This window comes from Hemicordylus capensis, chromosome 5 (genome assembly GCF_027244095.1).
Source record: "Hemicordylus capensis ecotype Gifberg chromosome 5, rHemCap1.1.pri, whole genome shotgun sequence".
NCBI classification, from domain to species: domain Eukaryota; kingdom Metazoa; phylum Chordata; class Lepidosauria; order Squamata; family Cordylidae; genus Hemicordylus; species Hemicordylus capensis.
The window spans coordinates 60,108,500-60,126,141 of record NC_069661.1 but is presented as its reverse complement, the minus strand read 5'-3'; the positions used below and the strand labels follow the sequence as shown (position 1 = coordinate 60,126,141).

Here is a 17,642-nt window from a genome sequence, read left to right as displayed (position 1 = left end):
AAAAATGGCATATAAATATTTGTCGTATTTGTATTCAAGGCAAATTAACAAATTAGGGCTCCTTCCCGAATCGGCATGGCATAGTGGTTACAGTATCAGAGTAGGACGGAGACCTGAGTCCAAAATCCCTCCTCAGCATTGAAGCTCACTGGATGACCTTGGGCCAGTCATTTTCTCTCAACCTGCTTAACCTCCTGTTTTGAGAATATAATTAGGGGCACTGGGAATCTCACTGCCCCACATTATAAATATAAATGCCACCTTAAGATCCTTCAAAGAAGAGTGGCATAACATGTCATGAATAACTGCATACATAAAATAAAACATGCCCAATTAGTGCCACTGTTACCTGCAAGCTGGACCCATGCTGATGAACAAAAGACAGAGGAAATGCAACAGATTAATCTGCAGCAAAGAAAAGATGAAACACAAAGAATCCTTAACTGTTCATCCATGCCAGTTTCCACCACCACCAAGTGCCAAAGAGAGACTACACGTGAGCACAGTAAGATCTTCCCCTTAGGGGATGGAGCTGCTCTGGGAAGAGCGCCTGCATGCTTGCATGCAGAAGGTTCCAAATTCCCTCCTTGGCATCTCCAGATAGGGTTGGGAGAGATTCCTGCCTGTAACCTTGAAGAAGTGTAGACAATAGTAAGTCAGAGATGAAAGTTTGGGCGGTATATACATGTGATAGATAGACAGATAGATAGATTAAATAAAATAATACAAAATTGTTTTATATCACATACCTTGACTTGATAATTATCTCTTTGATTTTTAAAAATTAGAGCATACTAAAAATAATCTCTGTAATTTTTAACCATCATTTGTATATTACTTTGTCATACAATACCTGATTCATCTATAATGTTAACACATTATATTGCACATGTTACCGCATTGGTAGAAAGTATGATCTCATGAAGTTATCTTTAACTGTAGTTTCCATAAAAGAAAACACTTTATCTCCTAGTTGTTATACAGTTTGGGGAATGTTGACTATAGCAATGGGGAGCTGCTAATTAAATAAAGTGAATTATATCATTTAGCTAAATCTCATAAGTCTTTATCAATGATGGTTTGAAATCCAGCACATAAAATATGTAAACATCTAATAAAAAGTGAAGCACATCATGAATAGATGGCAGTAAAAGTCCAGAGAGCTATAGAATAAATTACTTATGTTCACTTTAGGTGTTCTGGAAACATAGCATCATTTTTCCAGTTTTGACTCATATCAAGACCACCCCGAAGAATAGCTTAATTGAACCAAATCCCTGAAGACTCTGTATTTATCATTTAGTCTATAAGTTTGGCAGCTAACTAGACATAACAAAATATGCAAATTAAATTACGACTGACTATTACACAAAAACACACGCTGTTTGTACCACAGAATGGAAGTGTTTTGAATTTAGCAGTAACAATTGATCCTCCGGGGAGGGGGAAAGAAAATAACTTTAAAATAATGGATGAAAAGTTGTCATCCTTATCCAAGAACAGCCCAGTCAACTGATCCTTACATGCCTGTTCAGTGAGATAGCTTGTGAGAGAGATGGTTGTGCATGGAAGATATAAGACACTAGACAGCAAACCCCTGGCAATGTAGTTCAACTTTCTATATCACTTTCTTTGTGCTGATGTTGTAATGTGGTTATGTAGCTGTGTGTGTAAGCACTGCCAAATGCAAATCTGAGTGATCTGAATAGTATTTTGTAATAATGCTCCGCATATTCTCCACACTCCGCATACCGGGTGGCCCTATCCACCCCCAGCACAGTACCTCCAGTGACTGTTGCTGGTGTCTATCTTATGTTTCTTTTTCGATTGTGGGCCCTTTGGGGACAAGGATCCATCTTATTTATTTATTATTTCTCTGTGTAGACTGCCCTGAGCCATTTTTGGAAGGGCGATATAGAAATCGAATAAATAAATAAATAAATATTCAAGAGACAGCCAGAGCTTGGGAGGAAAACTCTGAAGATTAGTTTATATATAGTAGGGGTTCCCAACTTTGGGTTCCCAGATATCATCGGTCTACAACCCCCATCATCCCCAGTCACAATGGCCAAGGCTGTTGTGGCTGAGGATGATGGGAATTGTAGTCCAACAAACCTTGGGACCCAAAGTTGGGAATTCCTGATGCCCAATGGAAGAAGCATGTCTTTTAAGTGATATTTAATGTCAAGGCTGATGGTCCATAAGGAAGGCCCTGCTGGATCTGGCCAAGCATCTGGTTTCCCAACAGCTGGATCTAGCCAGCATCTGGTTTCCCAACAGTGATCAACCAGGTGCCTCTGGAAAGTCTACAAACAAAACATTAAGGTGATAGGCCGTTGCCACCAATGCTGATAAGCACCTGGTATTCAGAGGCATGCTACCTTTTAATCTCAGAGGCTACTGGCAGCTCTCGGGAAACAAGTTCAGGAAGGGGGTGGGGCTGGAAGTAGGCTTTAAGCCCTGTCAGCTCTGCACTGGAGTATTTAAAGAGAAGGCAGCTGGTGATGAGGAGCTGCTTCAGAGTATGGGAGCCAGGAGTTCTCCAGGAGAGGGAACTGGCTGAATGCAGCAAGCCAAGAGTAGGACTCAGGTGACAAGCTAACCTCAGCCCTGGCTGTTCCTGTGGCTCAGGGGCATAAATATAATAGGGCAAGGGGAGACAATTGTCTGGGAACCCATTGCCTTGGGGGGCCCCCAGAGGCAAGTCACATGACTGACTCCCCCAACCACGCACCCGCCCGGGCTTCCTTCAGTTGTATTCATCCTCCAAAATTGACGTGAGTGTTAAGACCTGGAGCTACCAGAACAGCATGTCTTTCTCTAGTACTATTAAATGACTTGCATCATCCACAATTTACAAAACCTTAAAAAAAAATTTAGGATGATGTTCTATATATAAATTTGACTATGCTTTTTGTTACCACTATTCAGCTTCATTTAAGATTTCTTTACTTCATGAGCTGAGCTTTAGTGAGGGGAGGGCCCATTTAAAAATCTTGTCTCTGGGCCCACTCCAACCTTGCTATGCCCCTGCTGAGGCTGATCTTATTTTGGGGTGCTCCAGTTCATTCTGGAGTTCAAGAAGGGCTAGGAGCCCACCTCGTCCCCTGGTAGTCTGACAAAGAGATTGAACACAGGACTTTATGAATGCAAAGCAGCTGCTTCGCCACTGAGCTACAGCCCCGCTCTAGAGCCCTATTCACATGTTAGGTTCAATGCACGTACAATCTGTCTACAGTGTACCCAGGTGCAAGTTATTCACACTAGCTCTCTTCAGATATTATGAGCACCACAGATGCTCTTGCTTACAACTACCAAAGTGAAGAGGAAGTCCAGCCCCACTGCTGTCACTCACCTCCTCCAGCTGGACACATACTTACAGCATTGTTTTTCTGAAGGTGGACATGCTGTGAACATGTTCACCAGCAGTTCATGGATTGATCCAGGTTAAAGTTCATGAAATTACCAGTGAACGCACTTAAGTTGTCTCCCCCTTCAAACCAATGGCACCGCAAGCATGTTCATTGTGCAAAAGGGGGTGACTGACAGTGGTGGGGACGGACTTCTTCCCTGCTTTTGCAGTTGTGAGTTACACAACATTTAAATAGGACCATATTATGCTGAATGCAGATACAGCATTACCCTTTCTATCTATACCATGCATTTGAGGGACATATACACAGGTTCACTTTTAAATGAACACATGTACATTATTTACACCAAAACATGCACATGTGTACAGACACCTGTACGCATGTACACATAATCATGTCTGAACTGGAACTTAGGATGCACCCAGATCTGGACTACATACACCTCTGAATGTTGCCCGGTATTTTCAAACAAACGGAATACTTAAGTTATACAGTGTATCAAATGGCATTATTTTAAAGCTCCAGATGTTATTGGAAAAGTGTCAGTGTGTTTTAGATTTGCACTTATGTCAGCCCAGGGAGAAACATAAAGTTTCCCCTCTGTTTACTATTCACAAAGCAGCAGCATATGGTAACAAGAAACTTGAAAAATGTATGTGCAAATGAGGAGAAAGCTGATCTTGTGGCATCCCTGTTCCTGCTGTTTTGACCCCAATAAAGGTCTAGTGAGTAAGGAAATTAATGTTCTTTACCGTTCAATGGCAGAGAAAAATGCTGTTTTGGAGACACATTACGGTAAGCATGCACAGTGGTCTCTTCTGCAATGCACTTCAATTACACATCAATATTCTTTTGGAGTACTTGGCACAGTGGTTTTCCTTGTTTACCTTTTGTTCTCCAGCTTCCCTTTAGAACTGAATACAACTGTTTAAGGCATTTTATTTGGTGATACAGATACTGGCTGACATACTGCACAACTTTATGTATGCTGCAGGACATTATATTTGTGCAGCTGCACAAGAGTACTGTTGTGCAAGCACAAAATATGTACACATTTGAGTTACACAATTCATGATTATTATATATAACGGCTTCACTGTCACACAACTCTGTGCCATTTTTGTGCTTGCGCAATTGCAGTTTTTCACTATGTGTGTGACATTGTGCAGCCACTAGTATAACAGGAGACAAGTCCATTGTATCTCACGTTTCTTTCAGGCAGACCAGTTCTCCGGCTATAATATACAGCCTTTCATGGACAGATAGATAGACACATAAATAAAAGATCCCCTTTTGTTTGAGATGAGAGTTAGAATGCTTACAATTTTCATGCTCTCAAAGGTGTGGAAAGTTTCAGTGTTCACCTTAACATCTGTGCCATGTAAGTAGTAAAGACTTTGACGGTCCTGTATATTATACTAGCTTTACAAATGAGACTAAATGCACCCACACTTTGCCTTGTTGCTTGGTCTTTCAGACTGACAGTGGGCAAGGGAGGGATGCATCTTGGTGGAAATTCAAGTGGTGTAACTTTCCCAATCACTTCCTAGTGATGCAACTGATACATTTCTGCCTGATGCATCTCTACAAGGCACAGTGCTTTACCCAAAAATGCCAGCTGCTATACTACCCTGTTTCCCCGAAAGTAAGACCTAGCAGTAATTTCTGATGTACCGCTAATTGCCCTAGTGCATTTTTGGGGGCTAAAATTAATATAAGACACTGTCTTATTTTTGGGGAAACACGGTATATGTCCAGGCAGAAATCAAAACCACTGGCTAAAAATGTGTCTGATGGATTTCTGCCTGATTCACTATGACATTATCCACAGTATCGGCCTCTCGGTGTCGGAGGGTTCACTGTCAGAAGTGCAGTGCGATGTAGATTGTTAAAGAGCTTGCATGACACAGGATTCAGAACTGTATAACATTCCAACTATGGTGGTGAGGAGGTACTAAGATAATTAGTTATGAGTCATAATATATACACCTGACATAACAGCAGTATACACACAGTTTGATTAACTACAGAGCACATTCCTAAGCATTTCTGTTACTGTAACTACAGGTGCATGCTGGCAGAACACATGTTTTATAATGAATCCTGCAGCTTTATGAAAATGCCTTCGTAGAATAACAAAACATTCTGGAAAATGAGGAGGGAAAACTGAGCAGAGAGTCCATTTCGTTAAGGTCTTAATCTTCCCACTTATGAGCTGGCAGAATCTTTTAGCTAGTGAGCACTTCTCCTGAAATGGTAGAAATATGGTTCTTGTATCATAGCAATGGGCTGAGATCAGCTGTCATGATCTGGTTGCTGCACCTTAAGAAGAGGAGTAGAGCTGGAACAGGTGGGCAACCAAAATGATTAGAGGGTTGGAGCTACTCCATTATGAGGAAAGACTACAACAGACTACAGCAATGTTCTATGTGTTCTATAGGACCATAGAACATAGCAGGGGTGTAACAAGGCTGGAGCGAGCCCAGAGACAAAATTTTAAAATGGGCCCCTCGCTGATACTCACACACACTTCACAATATACAGTCATGTGACTTGCCTCTGGGGGCCCCCTCGAGGCGTTTGGGCCCCCAGGCAGCCGCCTCCCCTTGCCTAATAGTAGTTACGCCCCTGAACATAGGAAGCTGCCATTGGTCCATCTAGCTCAATATCCATCTACACAAACGGCAGCGGCTTCTCCGAGATTGCAGGCAGGAGTCTCTCTCAGCCCTATCTGGAGATGCCAGGGCGAGAATTTGGAACCTTCTGCATACAAGCATGCAAATGTTCTTCCCAGAGCAGCCCCATCCCCTGAGGGGAATATCTTACAGTGCTCACATGCAGTCTCCCACTCAAACGCAAACCAGGGTGGACCCTGTTAGGCAAATAACATTTGAGTCTTTTTAGTTTAGAAAGAAGCTGGGTAAAGTGGGATATGATAGAGGTGTATAAAATTATGCATGGCATGGATACAGTGGATAAAAAGAAGCTTTTCTCTCTATCTTTTAAAATTAGAACCTGAAGTTATCTGTTGACAAAAGGAAGTTTCCAGGCAAAGTACAAGGTTTTGGTTATAACCTATAAAGCCCTAAACAGCTTGGGCCCTGGTTATTTAAGAGAACATCTTCTTTGCTATGAAACACACCGCCCATTGAGATCATCTGGAGAGGTTCATTTGCAGTTGCCACTGGCTTGTCTGGTGGCTACTCAGGGACGGGCCTTCTCCATTGCTGCCCCAAGGCTTTGGAATATACTTCCTGCTGAAATAAGAGCCTCCCCATCTCCTACAATTCTTAAAAGGGCAGTCAAGATGCATTTGTTCACCCAGGCTTTTAATTAGAAACTGTTTTAATTGTGTTTTAATTGTGTTTTTATAGTTTTAACTTTTAAAATTCTAATTGTTGAAATGTTTTAATCTTTTTATTGGTTGTTTTTATTGTCTTGTAAACTGTTTTTATTGTCTTGTAAATTTGTGTTTTGGGCAGTATAAAAATATGTTAAATAAATAAAATAAATAAATAAGTACTTCTTTACACAATGTGTAGTTAAATAATGGAATTTGCTTCTGCCAGATGGAGTGATGGCCACCAGTCTTAATGATTTTAAAGGGGAATTAGATTCATGGAGGATAGGGCTATCAATGGCTACTATCCTTGGTAGCAATATACTTCCATCACAATTAGAGGTGGCATGCGCCTCTAGACCAGGTGTTATGGAGCATAAATGAAGGGGGTGTTTTCCTTCTTTTTCCCACTTTCAGGCCTCCCAAGGGATGGTTTCCCTCTTTTTCTCGCTTGTGGCTGGCTGCTGTGTGAAGCAGAATGCTGGAGTGAATGGGTTTTTGCCAGATCCAGCAGGATTTTCTTATGTTCTTATGTTTTTATGTATGTTTTGCCAGCTAAAAAGACATATCTTTAAACTTCAGATTCATTGACCTATCACCTGCCATTTATATTTTATTGTGGAAACGAACTTGGTTCATTTCTGATGATGAACTTGGGATGGCTAAGCAGGCTGATATAATTCTTGACATCGCTGCTACTGTTGACAGTGAGGAGGTGTTTGCTCCACATCACAACAGAAATTAAGGCAGTATCATAGGAAAGTTCAGGTAGCCTCTGTGCAATGCTAAGGGGCTTTGTGGGTATTTTGCTTTGGTCTAATAAACAATTAGTCAAAGAACTGCACTTATGGTTGATGGGAGCCATCACTGGCTCCAGGGTCTTGAGATGCCATGGGGCAACAAGAATGGGCTGGCTAAACGCAAGAAGTCCCATATCATCCCATGGTAGTGAGAGGAAATGTTTAGGAGTTTACTGGCCCTGAAACTAGATGTCTGGTGATAGTAGCTGGCCAGCAGAAGTGCACTGGGACACCTGGGGCCAGGCTGCATTGACAGGCATGAAGAAGAAGCAGTGACAACCCAGCAGAAAGCAACTGATTAGAGTGATGTTGGGATGGTTGGTTATTTGTAGAAGACTATCAGTGCTCCAAGTAAGTGCCACAAATTCAGGTTGGATGGATTCACAGGGTATCACTGAGTGCTGGATTCCAAAGATCCAGTTCCACAGATCCAGTCCTGTCAAATTGTTGTGAAACCAGGCAGAGTAAACTGACTTTAGAGTTTAGACTTTAAACCACTGGACAAAGAAGCTCAAAGAGCCAGTGCTGCAGACCCTTTTGCCCAACGTTACTCAAGTCACATCAAATTGTTGGAGGGGTAAGCAACAGAAATTAATTTTTGTGATGGGGCATAACTCAGTGGTGCTTCTCTGCATGCAGAAGGTCCTGGATTAAATCTCTGCCATCTCCAGGTAGGGTTGGGAAAGACTCTTACCTGAAACTTTAGAGAGCCATTGCCAGTCAGCGAGGACAATACTAAGCTATGGACCAATACTCTGAACTGACATAAGCTAGCTTCTTATATTCCTATATGATTAAGAGAGTAAAAATGATTTATTAAAATAGGGTCCCATCTCATTTCTTAACTGTACTATACAGGTTGTATTTAGGACAGAAAATGAGATTTGATTTTTAGGAAAACTGAGTGTATGATTGTCCTTGCATGAGAAAAAGGCAGGGAGACAGCAACAGGATCTTCTACCACAGAGAACCAGCTCAGCTTTCATTGCTAATAGACCAGTTTTTATTTTCCATTGTTGTTTAGCAAAGAAAATAAAATCCTAAATTAGAAGCTTGGTTTTAGAAAGTAGAAAAGGGTAATACCCTTCAGCTGGTTCTTTGTTAACATTCTGTTTCTTGTTACCTTGTTGGGCAGTAAATAAACGGAAAAACCCCAAATTAATTATTTCAATGTCTTTAATATACCGATTTGCCTGCAAGCTACAGTCTTGGAAAATTCTAATTATAAAGCAATTCAGTTTGTTTATAACATGCTTTTGATTTTAATTTTACTGTATTCTACTGTTGGAAAATCCTTTTGACATCTGGTTTAGGGAAATCCTAGCAGCCAGCTAGTATGCAATAATGGCATGCCTTGTTTCGGAGACAAGGAAAAAAATGGTCTCTAACTTACAGTGAGATTTTCAAAAGCAAACCACATTACCATAACGTTACCAATGTTTCAGATTCACTGAAATGCAGCCCTGCAGCTACTTTTCAATGGCAATTTAACTTCCAGTGTGTTGATAGAAAAGGAAACTGGTGCTTTTGATATGCACTTGTAGCTATAGTGAGAAGTGCCATGGACACTAAAACCCACAGATTTCTGGTGTGGTAGATGTATGTTCAAACTGCCCCTGGAAAAAACAAACATGATAAGCCAAGTAATGTGATTAGATTAATCTCAACATAAAACAAATATTGTATGACTGAATAGGCTTATGAGTTCAATTACGTAAGCAGACACCCTTTCTCTCCCCCACACCCACTCCACTCTGGGAATGGAAATGGAGCATGGACAGCATTTAGTGCCAGGAGGGAACTGGTCTCTGCTTGGATCAAGCTGCAATGTCATGAAAAGAATGAACTGGTGCAAAAGCTGCCTTGCAAAAGGTGACACATACACACTCCTCCACAATTCATGTGCATTATTTATTAAGCCAGAGTTCCTGACACAACAACAACAAAAGTGTCAAGCATTTGATATTGGAAGAACTGTTGAATTTTACAAAAAAACCCTATTGCATTCATTTTGATGCAATCAAAATCAGATCTCAAGCCAGTTATGCAGATTTGGTAAATGGAGCCCTTTTGTTCTGTGCTTCCTCTGAATAACTACCACTGCACCAACACCCTTCTCAAGTATGTCCACTTTGAAACCTAAAATTTCCTCACCTCTGTAACTTTGCGGATTACAGAACTTTATAAATGTCCTGTCTCCCAGGCATGTGTGTGAAAGTTCCTGGGAAGCGCCTTTGCTGTCATGAGAGTCTGGTGACACAAGCTGCCTGCTACTGCTCCAGAGCCTATGCAGCCAAGTATCTGCTGTGTAGTCAAACCCTTTGTCTTCTAAGCTGAATCGTCCTGCTGAACCCAAGTTGGAGCACTGGCCTATAGGGTTCAGAATTGCTACTGAGCTAAAATCACTATCTGGAGCATTTCTTGTGTGGGATTGTTGTGGGAAGACTTGCCCTGGACTGCCCTGGGCACTGTTGGAAACCAAATGTCACTCACTGTGTGGGCATGCCCCGGGATGACTGTCCTGAGTAGATTCCTAGAGAGACCTTGAGGCTGGATCATTCCCTGCATAGGCTTGCTGTGGGCTAACCCCTATGCCTGGATGCATGGGAACCCTAGTACTCAGCTTTGCTTGCCATGGGCATGCATAGTATATGGGCATGTATAGTGCCCATGGCTTAGACCCTGGGTATTTAAGAAAACATCTTCTTCGCCATGAGCACCACAACCTGTTAAGATGTTCTGGAGAGGTTCATCTGCAGTTGCCGCCAACTCATCTGGTGGCTACTCAGGAACAGGCCTTCTCCATTGCAGCCCCTGGACTATGGAATGTGCTCCCTGTTGAAATAAGAGCCTCCCCATCTCTGGCAACTTTTTTAAAGGCAGTCAAGATACATTTATTCACCCAGGCTTTTAATTAGATTTATAGTTTTAATATTTTTAATACTGGGTTTTAAATGTTTTAAATGATTTTAATTCTTAATTGGTTTAATGTTTTAAATTATTTTAATTGTAAACTGCCCAGAGATGCAAGTTTTGGGTGGTATAGGAATATTTTTCGATAGATAGATAGATAGGAAGGAAGGAAGGAAGGAAGGAAGGAAGGAAGTCCTACTATGTTCCGTAGGGCTTATTCTCAGGTAAGTGAGCACAGGAATATAACCTTAATGTGACTGACTACACAAAGCAATTTTTTCATACTTGAAAAGGATACACAATCCTTTAAAAAAAGTAAGAGCAATAAAACTACAGATCTCTAACACCTCCATAATTTAGCAATGAAGAAATAGCTTCTGCAGAACACAGCGTACTACAGGAACAAGTTGCTTCAGAGCCATAGAGCAAAAAAGCTTTTCCTCAGCATAGTTTCCATAGAAGAGTGGTTAGGCTTTTGCAGCTGTATTCATGATGCACTATTAGCAGCTGCCTTCAGAACCTTTTCTCCAGCTGCCAACCCACCACACGTTCCAAGAGAGGAATGAAACAATATCCTGGCTTTGTATGTTGTGTCACTATAGTGCATGAACTGAAGACCTCACAAGAATACCTAGGAAGTGGAAATAATAGTAGCAGATGTCAAGACCAGTCACTTCATAACAACAGTAGAGCTGGACAGTAGAGAACACATCCAGATGAAGGAAGACTTGGGGGAAAGAATCTACTTTTTTAATATCCCTGTTAAATATGGCCAATGACTTAACGTAGGTTATACTAAACAACAGGGCCCTAAGAAACTCAAGGGAAATAGGTGATTCACTGCCCCCTCATATTTATTTTATTTATTTATTTGATTTATATACAGCCTGACTCCAAATGTTTTAGGTGGTTCACAAAAATAAACACAACAAAAACAAAATAAACCATTTAAAACATTCAAAGACCACTAATTTACAGATGAATTCCATCCCCTGCATTTAGATGTACACAAAACCGGTTCTGTGCACTCCTGGGAGGGTGGGGGGGTCACTTTAAGGGGCAAGGAAAGCGCTGCCTACCTGCCAGCCCCTGCCCCACCGCTTCCCACTCCCCGCTGACATTCTTCCAAAAAGTGGGCACGCGGGGCTGCAGTGTGCCTCCTTGCAGCTGGGATCAGTGTCACCACGCAAATGGCTGATGCGTGTGCGCGCGCATGCCAGGCACACGCATGTCGGCCATTTGCGTGGTAATGCTATCCCAGCTGCAAGGAGGCTGAAGCCCCGTGTGCCCACTTTTTGGAAGAATACCAGCAGGGGGAAAGTGGTGGGGTGGGGGCTGGCAGGTAGACACCGTCTTCCCTGCCCCTTAAAGCAATCCCCACTCCTCCGAACCGGTTCAAACGCCAGTTGCCAGAACCAATTCGGCACTCCTAGAATGGAGTTCTAGGACCCAAACACTCCTGTGCACATCTCTATTTGGGGGAGGGGGCTAACCTTCAGGGCTGAAAAGCTAAGAAAGTGTGCTCAGCAATTAGGGCTGGCCCACCCACTAGGTGCGCCTAGTGGCTCATCTGCTCAGTGCGCCACTAGGTGCATCTGTTATTGCCTTGGGTGCCAATTCTTGGGGAGGGGCATGGGGCAGGGTTGGGTACCTCCACCGCCTGCCACAATAAATAGCCACACTCTTCATTATTGCTCGGGCAGTGGTGACTGGGCAAGGGTGGTGGTGTAGTAGATTGTCAAAATCCACAAGACTCCATTGCCTGCCACCCTGCACCACTGCCTATTTCCGTATGGAATCTGCCCCTACTGCGCACCCCATGCTGATGCACCTGCTTCGCAGCCATTTGAGGGGTCAGTCCTGTAAAAAAAGATGCCCAGGCTGACCACTCAAATGGGTGCCACATATGTGCATAAGCTGCAGGGGCGGGGACTCCACGTGGAGCTGACAGTGAGGGGTGGCAGGCAGCAGTGGTCTTACGCATTTTGAAAAGTATAACCGGCTTTCCTCTTCATCCCCACATCCCAGCCAGTGCCAGCCACCAGGTATGACTCCCCTTCCCATTCAGCGAAAATTATATTCTGTACAATACAGCATATAATTTTAACTGAATGTGGGAGGGGGGCGTTGTAAGGTATCAAAGTCATACTTTGCCTAGGGTGCCAAAAATCATAAAGCCGGCCCTGTCAGCAGTGCAGTCATTGGCTGAGGTCCTGACTAATGAAGTGCTTGTGGAACGACATCACACAAGCACAAAGCTGATGAGTGTGCGTTCCAGGATAGTGTTGTGCTACTGTGATACGCCTCATCTGTTGAAAAGGGAACTTTTGCACAAGAGTGCTATGGTGCAAGAGCGCAACTCTAAAAATTCATTATGCAAAAATCTATTATGCATTAGCACTATTATGCAAACGTCTTGCACTAGCGCAACTTTGTTCATTACGCAGGCGCTTTGTTCGTCAGAATGTCTGCCAACGACTCATATTTTCTGCCTATAATAAAGGAAGCTGCTAGCAGCAACCTGTATCAGAACTATGCATATAATTACATGGAATCTGCGGCTGTTGTGTGTACATACCAGTCTTTCCCACAATGTCCACATTTTAAGGACTTGCATGTATAAGCCAGGGAACACTGGTCCAAACATGTTTGCTGATGAATATGCATTGCTGACCTTATGCTCCCTGCTCTGTGCAAAATATAAGTGAGAAACTGGCAGCTTGGCGTGACGGTAGCAGTGATGGAAATGATGACTAAAAGCTGTAATGACATGCAGGAGGAGATCTTCAGGGAAGGCGATATAAGGAGATCTTCAGGGAAGAAGAAGGCATAAGGAGACCCTCATGGAAGGAGGTTAATCTGTATAATGAGGAGGACCTGGCTTTAGCACTATTGATTGAAACATACTTGCTAGCCACCAACAGGAGCAGAGAGCTCTATTCTCGATATGTCTCCTTTTCCAGTCTCAATTGGGTCTGGCATTGCTTATTTCCTGACATAAAAACTGTGTTTCTCAAGCAGACAGTTATTGAAAACACTTGCCACTTTCCACCCCAGAGGTGGTCGCATTTCAGCCATGGGTGGAATGTTCCCTAGCTATAATTTATCTTTCTTCAACTGTCAAATACATTGGGATTGCTTTGAGTGGCATGTGTTATGTATTATTAATACTGTGGCAAGACAATAGTCTTGTTGCCGACACAACTTGGTCAACTGTGGGCACAGAAATTTGAGATGCATCAGTGATTTCTTTGCCAAAGGATAATATGAAAACAAAAGGGAGGAACATAACCAAAAAGGAACTTTAAAAAAAAAAGAACAGAGCCTGTATTTCATAGCTTCTGATATATTGTGAACCCAGAAAGGTAAATGAAAATAATATCTTAGAATCCACTTATCTTCTTTTTAAAAAAGAGTTGTAGCTAAAATAAGATGGAAAAAGAAGACACATATACCTCCTGCATGCCTCATAGTGAAGGGATGCCTATTTGTATTTAACAGCCTGGAGACATCCAAGAACGTTTCATTCTAGTGAAAATATTACCTTTGTAATGTTGCCAGGATCAGTGTTTTCTCTTGCATGAATCAGTTATTTGCTCATTTGTGGTTGTTTTCTTCTCAGTCATTTTCCTTTTCCTCTTTGGCTATCCAGACCAAAATAATCCCCAGCGGCTGCTGTTGCACCTTTTTGCTGAGGCAGCTATCAGTTCTGCAGGAACAGTTTCAGAACAATGTCAGTCAAGGGTACCAGATTCCCCTGCCTGTAAAGAATTGCCCCCTTATACTATAAACTTACAGCTCTATAGAAGATAAGCAACATCTTTTATTCTTGAAAATTTCTGCCCACTTGAATATCAGGGGCGGTGGGCTGTTATTGTTTCAGGCACTACAGATTGTCTCACTTATTTCAAGATTTTGTTCCGAGGACTCTAAAAAACTATTACAAACTGAGTTAGCATAATAATCTGAGTTAGCATAGAAGAGAACATCTTCTTCGTTATGAGCCCCACCACCCATTGAGGTCATCTGGAGAGGTCCATCTACAGTTGCCGCCAGCTTGGCTGGTGGCCACACAGGGATGGGCCTTCTCGGTTGCTGCCCCGAAACTGTGGAATGTATTCCCATCTGAGATACGATCCTCTCCATCTCGGGCAATTTTTTAAAAGCATTTGAAAACCCACCTCTTCACCCAAGCTTTCTCAGCTTTTTAATTTTTTTAGGTTTTAATCTCTGTTTTATTTTTAAATTGTTAAATTGTTTTAAGTTTTTGTATGTGTTTTTAACTTGTTTTATGCTATTGTTAACCGCCCAGAGATGAAAGTTTGGGGTGGTGTACAAATCTGATAGATAGATAGATAGATAGATAAATTCAGCCAGCGCTCTGATCCCAGCCTTTGACAGTTTTTACTGTTTGTTTTTTTTGGCAGTGGTGGGGTGGAGGAAAGAATAATAGAATGGTAAAGAGCAACCTAATGGCGCAGCAGGGAAGCAAGCTACCTAGAGAGCAGGAGGCTGTTGGTTTGAATCCCTGCTGGTGTGTTTCCCAGAATATGGGAAACTCCTATATCAGGCAGCAGCAATATAGGAAGGTGCTGAAAGGCATCATATCATACTGCACGGGAGATAGCAATGGTAAGCCACCCCTGTATTCTACCAAGAAAACCACATGGCTCTGTGATCGCCAGGAGTTGACACCGACTTGACGGCACAACCTTTAAAGAGCAATGACAGGAGAATCCAGTCTGTCAGTACTTCTGTCAACTGTTGGTATAAGACTGGGAATGGCTTGGATGCCATTTCTCTTGGCCATCTTATCTAAAAAACATTCATCTTACTTTAAAAAAAAATTAAACTGTATTCCTAAAAATAAAAATTGAATGGTTGGAACCAACATGCTGACCTTACAAATATTTGCACTGGAAGTGCAAACCTGAAGTCTATATTACGTTTGCTGTGGAGAATAGAATCAATGCAAGTCCCGCCCCCCTCCTACTATATTGTCAAACATCACTTACTGCATGATTTGTCACATCACAATGTGTTTTCCTGTCCTACCAACAGCAGCCAAGAGCACGGGCAGGGAAACTCATTGGGTCAAGGCTTCTCTGACTTGAGTCCCCAGATGTTGTTGGATTACAGCTCCCATCTTCCTCAGCCACAATGGCCAAAGACTGGGAATGATGAGAACCGTAGTTCAATAGCATCTAGAAGCCAGGTTCTGGGCATAACCTGCATTAGGTGGTGGCTCTGAATCATTTAGTGACTGTTGCTTGACTTGTTTTAATATCCATTTTATTCTATTGTTTTTATTGTCATGTATTTTCATTTGTAACTTTTAACTTTTAAATTTTGTACACCGCCTAGAGATGTACATATCAAGTGGCACAAAAATATGACAAACAAACAAACAAACAAACAAATAGCTGGGAGATGGTTGGGAAGGGTGCCATGGAAATACCAAACCCTATGGTAGGCATGTGTGCCAGCTCAAATTTGAGCCGGTTCACACAGTTCGGTTTGAGTTGCTTGGCCTCAAACCAAACTGGGTCTGGTTCAGGTCTGAACCAAACTGATGGAGCCAGTTTGGGCCCAGTTCAGAGCCCTACCAGCAAAGGGGAATCCGATGAGGAGGGCAACAGGAATGGGGGTGCTTCTAAAAGTGCTTAAAAGAGACAGAAATGTCAAGGAAAGTACTCACTATGGCCGCCAGCTGTGGGAGCGCCGTCCTCCCCACCCCCCAGTGTCCAGGGCCGGCTCAGGCCCATGACCCAGGTCACACAAATGGCCAGTGCGCATGCACAGAGGTTAAAAATGGTCTCCATGTAGCGCAGAGGCCCAAAATGGACCAAAGGAGGCCTGAAATGGGCCATAGAAGGCCCAAATTGGGCCCAAGCCGGCCCTGGACACTGGGGGCCATAGTGAGTAATTTCCTTTACATTTCTGTCTCTTTTAAAGCACTTTTAGAAGCCCCCCTTACCCACTGCCCCTTTACCAGTAGAGGGGAATCCTTGGATTCCCTTTTGCCAGTAGGGCTCCGAATTTGAACTTAACCAGATCCTGGTCCAGAGGGGGTCAAAACTAAATTGGTCCGGCTCGGTTCGAATCCAGTTCAGATTCAAACCAAGCCAGGAAAACCGGTTTTGTGCACATTCCTACCCTATGGTGAAGCTAACAGTGAGATACATCAGAGTTACCTGCAGCAAATATGTGGCACTCAAAATGGCCCTGCAGCCTATGTCAGCATAGTTTTCTCTCCCCTCACTTGCTTATGGTTTGCCCACTATGCTCATAATCCCTCCTTTCAAAATTAGTTATGGGTTGTATCCTAACTTACTGCACATCAACAAGCCTAAGTTTCTGCACTCACAGAAGCTTCTGCCTGTTTGGAGAGAGTAGCTCTCTCTCTCTCTGCAGCTCCCTGTGCTCCATTCCACCTCATTCCTGAGGGTCTCCCATTCCCTCAAGAGCAGCTTTTCAGGGGGCTCGTGGATGCGGAGGAAGGGTCAGGGAAGTTAGTTTCTGCTCATGTTGTTATAAAGCAGAATACAGCCCTCTGTCTTTCAATTCCTACGGAGAAGTGCACAATTACAGTATATATCTCCACTACACTGAATAATCACAACTATTGTATTAACTATAACGTGAATCAGATGGAAAATCAGCTAATTTTGTGTACAACACAATGGGCAATAGTAGCCGAGGGAAAGGCAAGAGAGGACAGAAGAACAGCTTGGCCCACATATGTGGCAAACATCATGACAGAATATGGCACTCCCCCCCCACTTTGAATCAACTAAAGCTGCATTCCTAAACTTGGTTACTCAGGCCGCATTCAGACATCACACAAAACCAGAGTTACAAGTTGCCAGCAAACCTGTAGCTCTGCTTTTGTGCAATTGTGGCTTCGCAGCCAAACCACAGGGTCCACTCCCACTTACTTCCCAAACTGGAATTTGGAGCTGGGATTACTCCTCAGTTTTACCACTATAAACAGAAGGGGCTGTCATGTTGTCTGCATATATCCACTGCTACAACTGTAGTTACAGGTTTAAGCAGCAGCTGCGACCAGCGAGAGGCCAGCTCAGAGCATCATCAACAGCAGTTATGTTCCAGGGCTTACCCAGCATTCCATGCGGTGTTCCCTGACTGAATGCCATGCTCCTCCCCGCACACTTCCTCTGCCTGCAAACAGGCATGCTGGGCCCTGCTGCTCTT

The 17,642-nt window shown here is 42.9% G+C and overlaps 1 long non-coding RNA gene across 7 annotated transcripts in view; it reads right to left on the bottom strand.

The window, feature by feature from the left end:
* The window catches only part of LOC128328290 (uncharacterized), a 19,580-nt gene extending 1,938 nt beyond the window's left edge, over positions 1 to 17,642 (bottom strand). For 3 of the 7 annotated variants that reach the window (XR_008309116.1, XR_008309113.1, XR_008309118.1), the window contains exons 1-4: positions 17,548 to 17,642; positions 14,224 to 14,364; positions 13,972 to 14,136; positions 445 to 630 (exon numbers count right to left, since the gene is read on the bottom strand). This is a non-coding gene — a long non-coding RNA (uncharacterized LOC128328290). The other 4 variants (XR_008309114.1, XR_008309117.1, XR_008309119.1 and 1 more) reach the window with 4 other exon arrangements.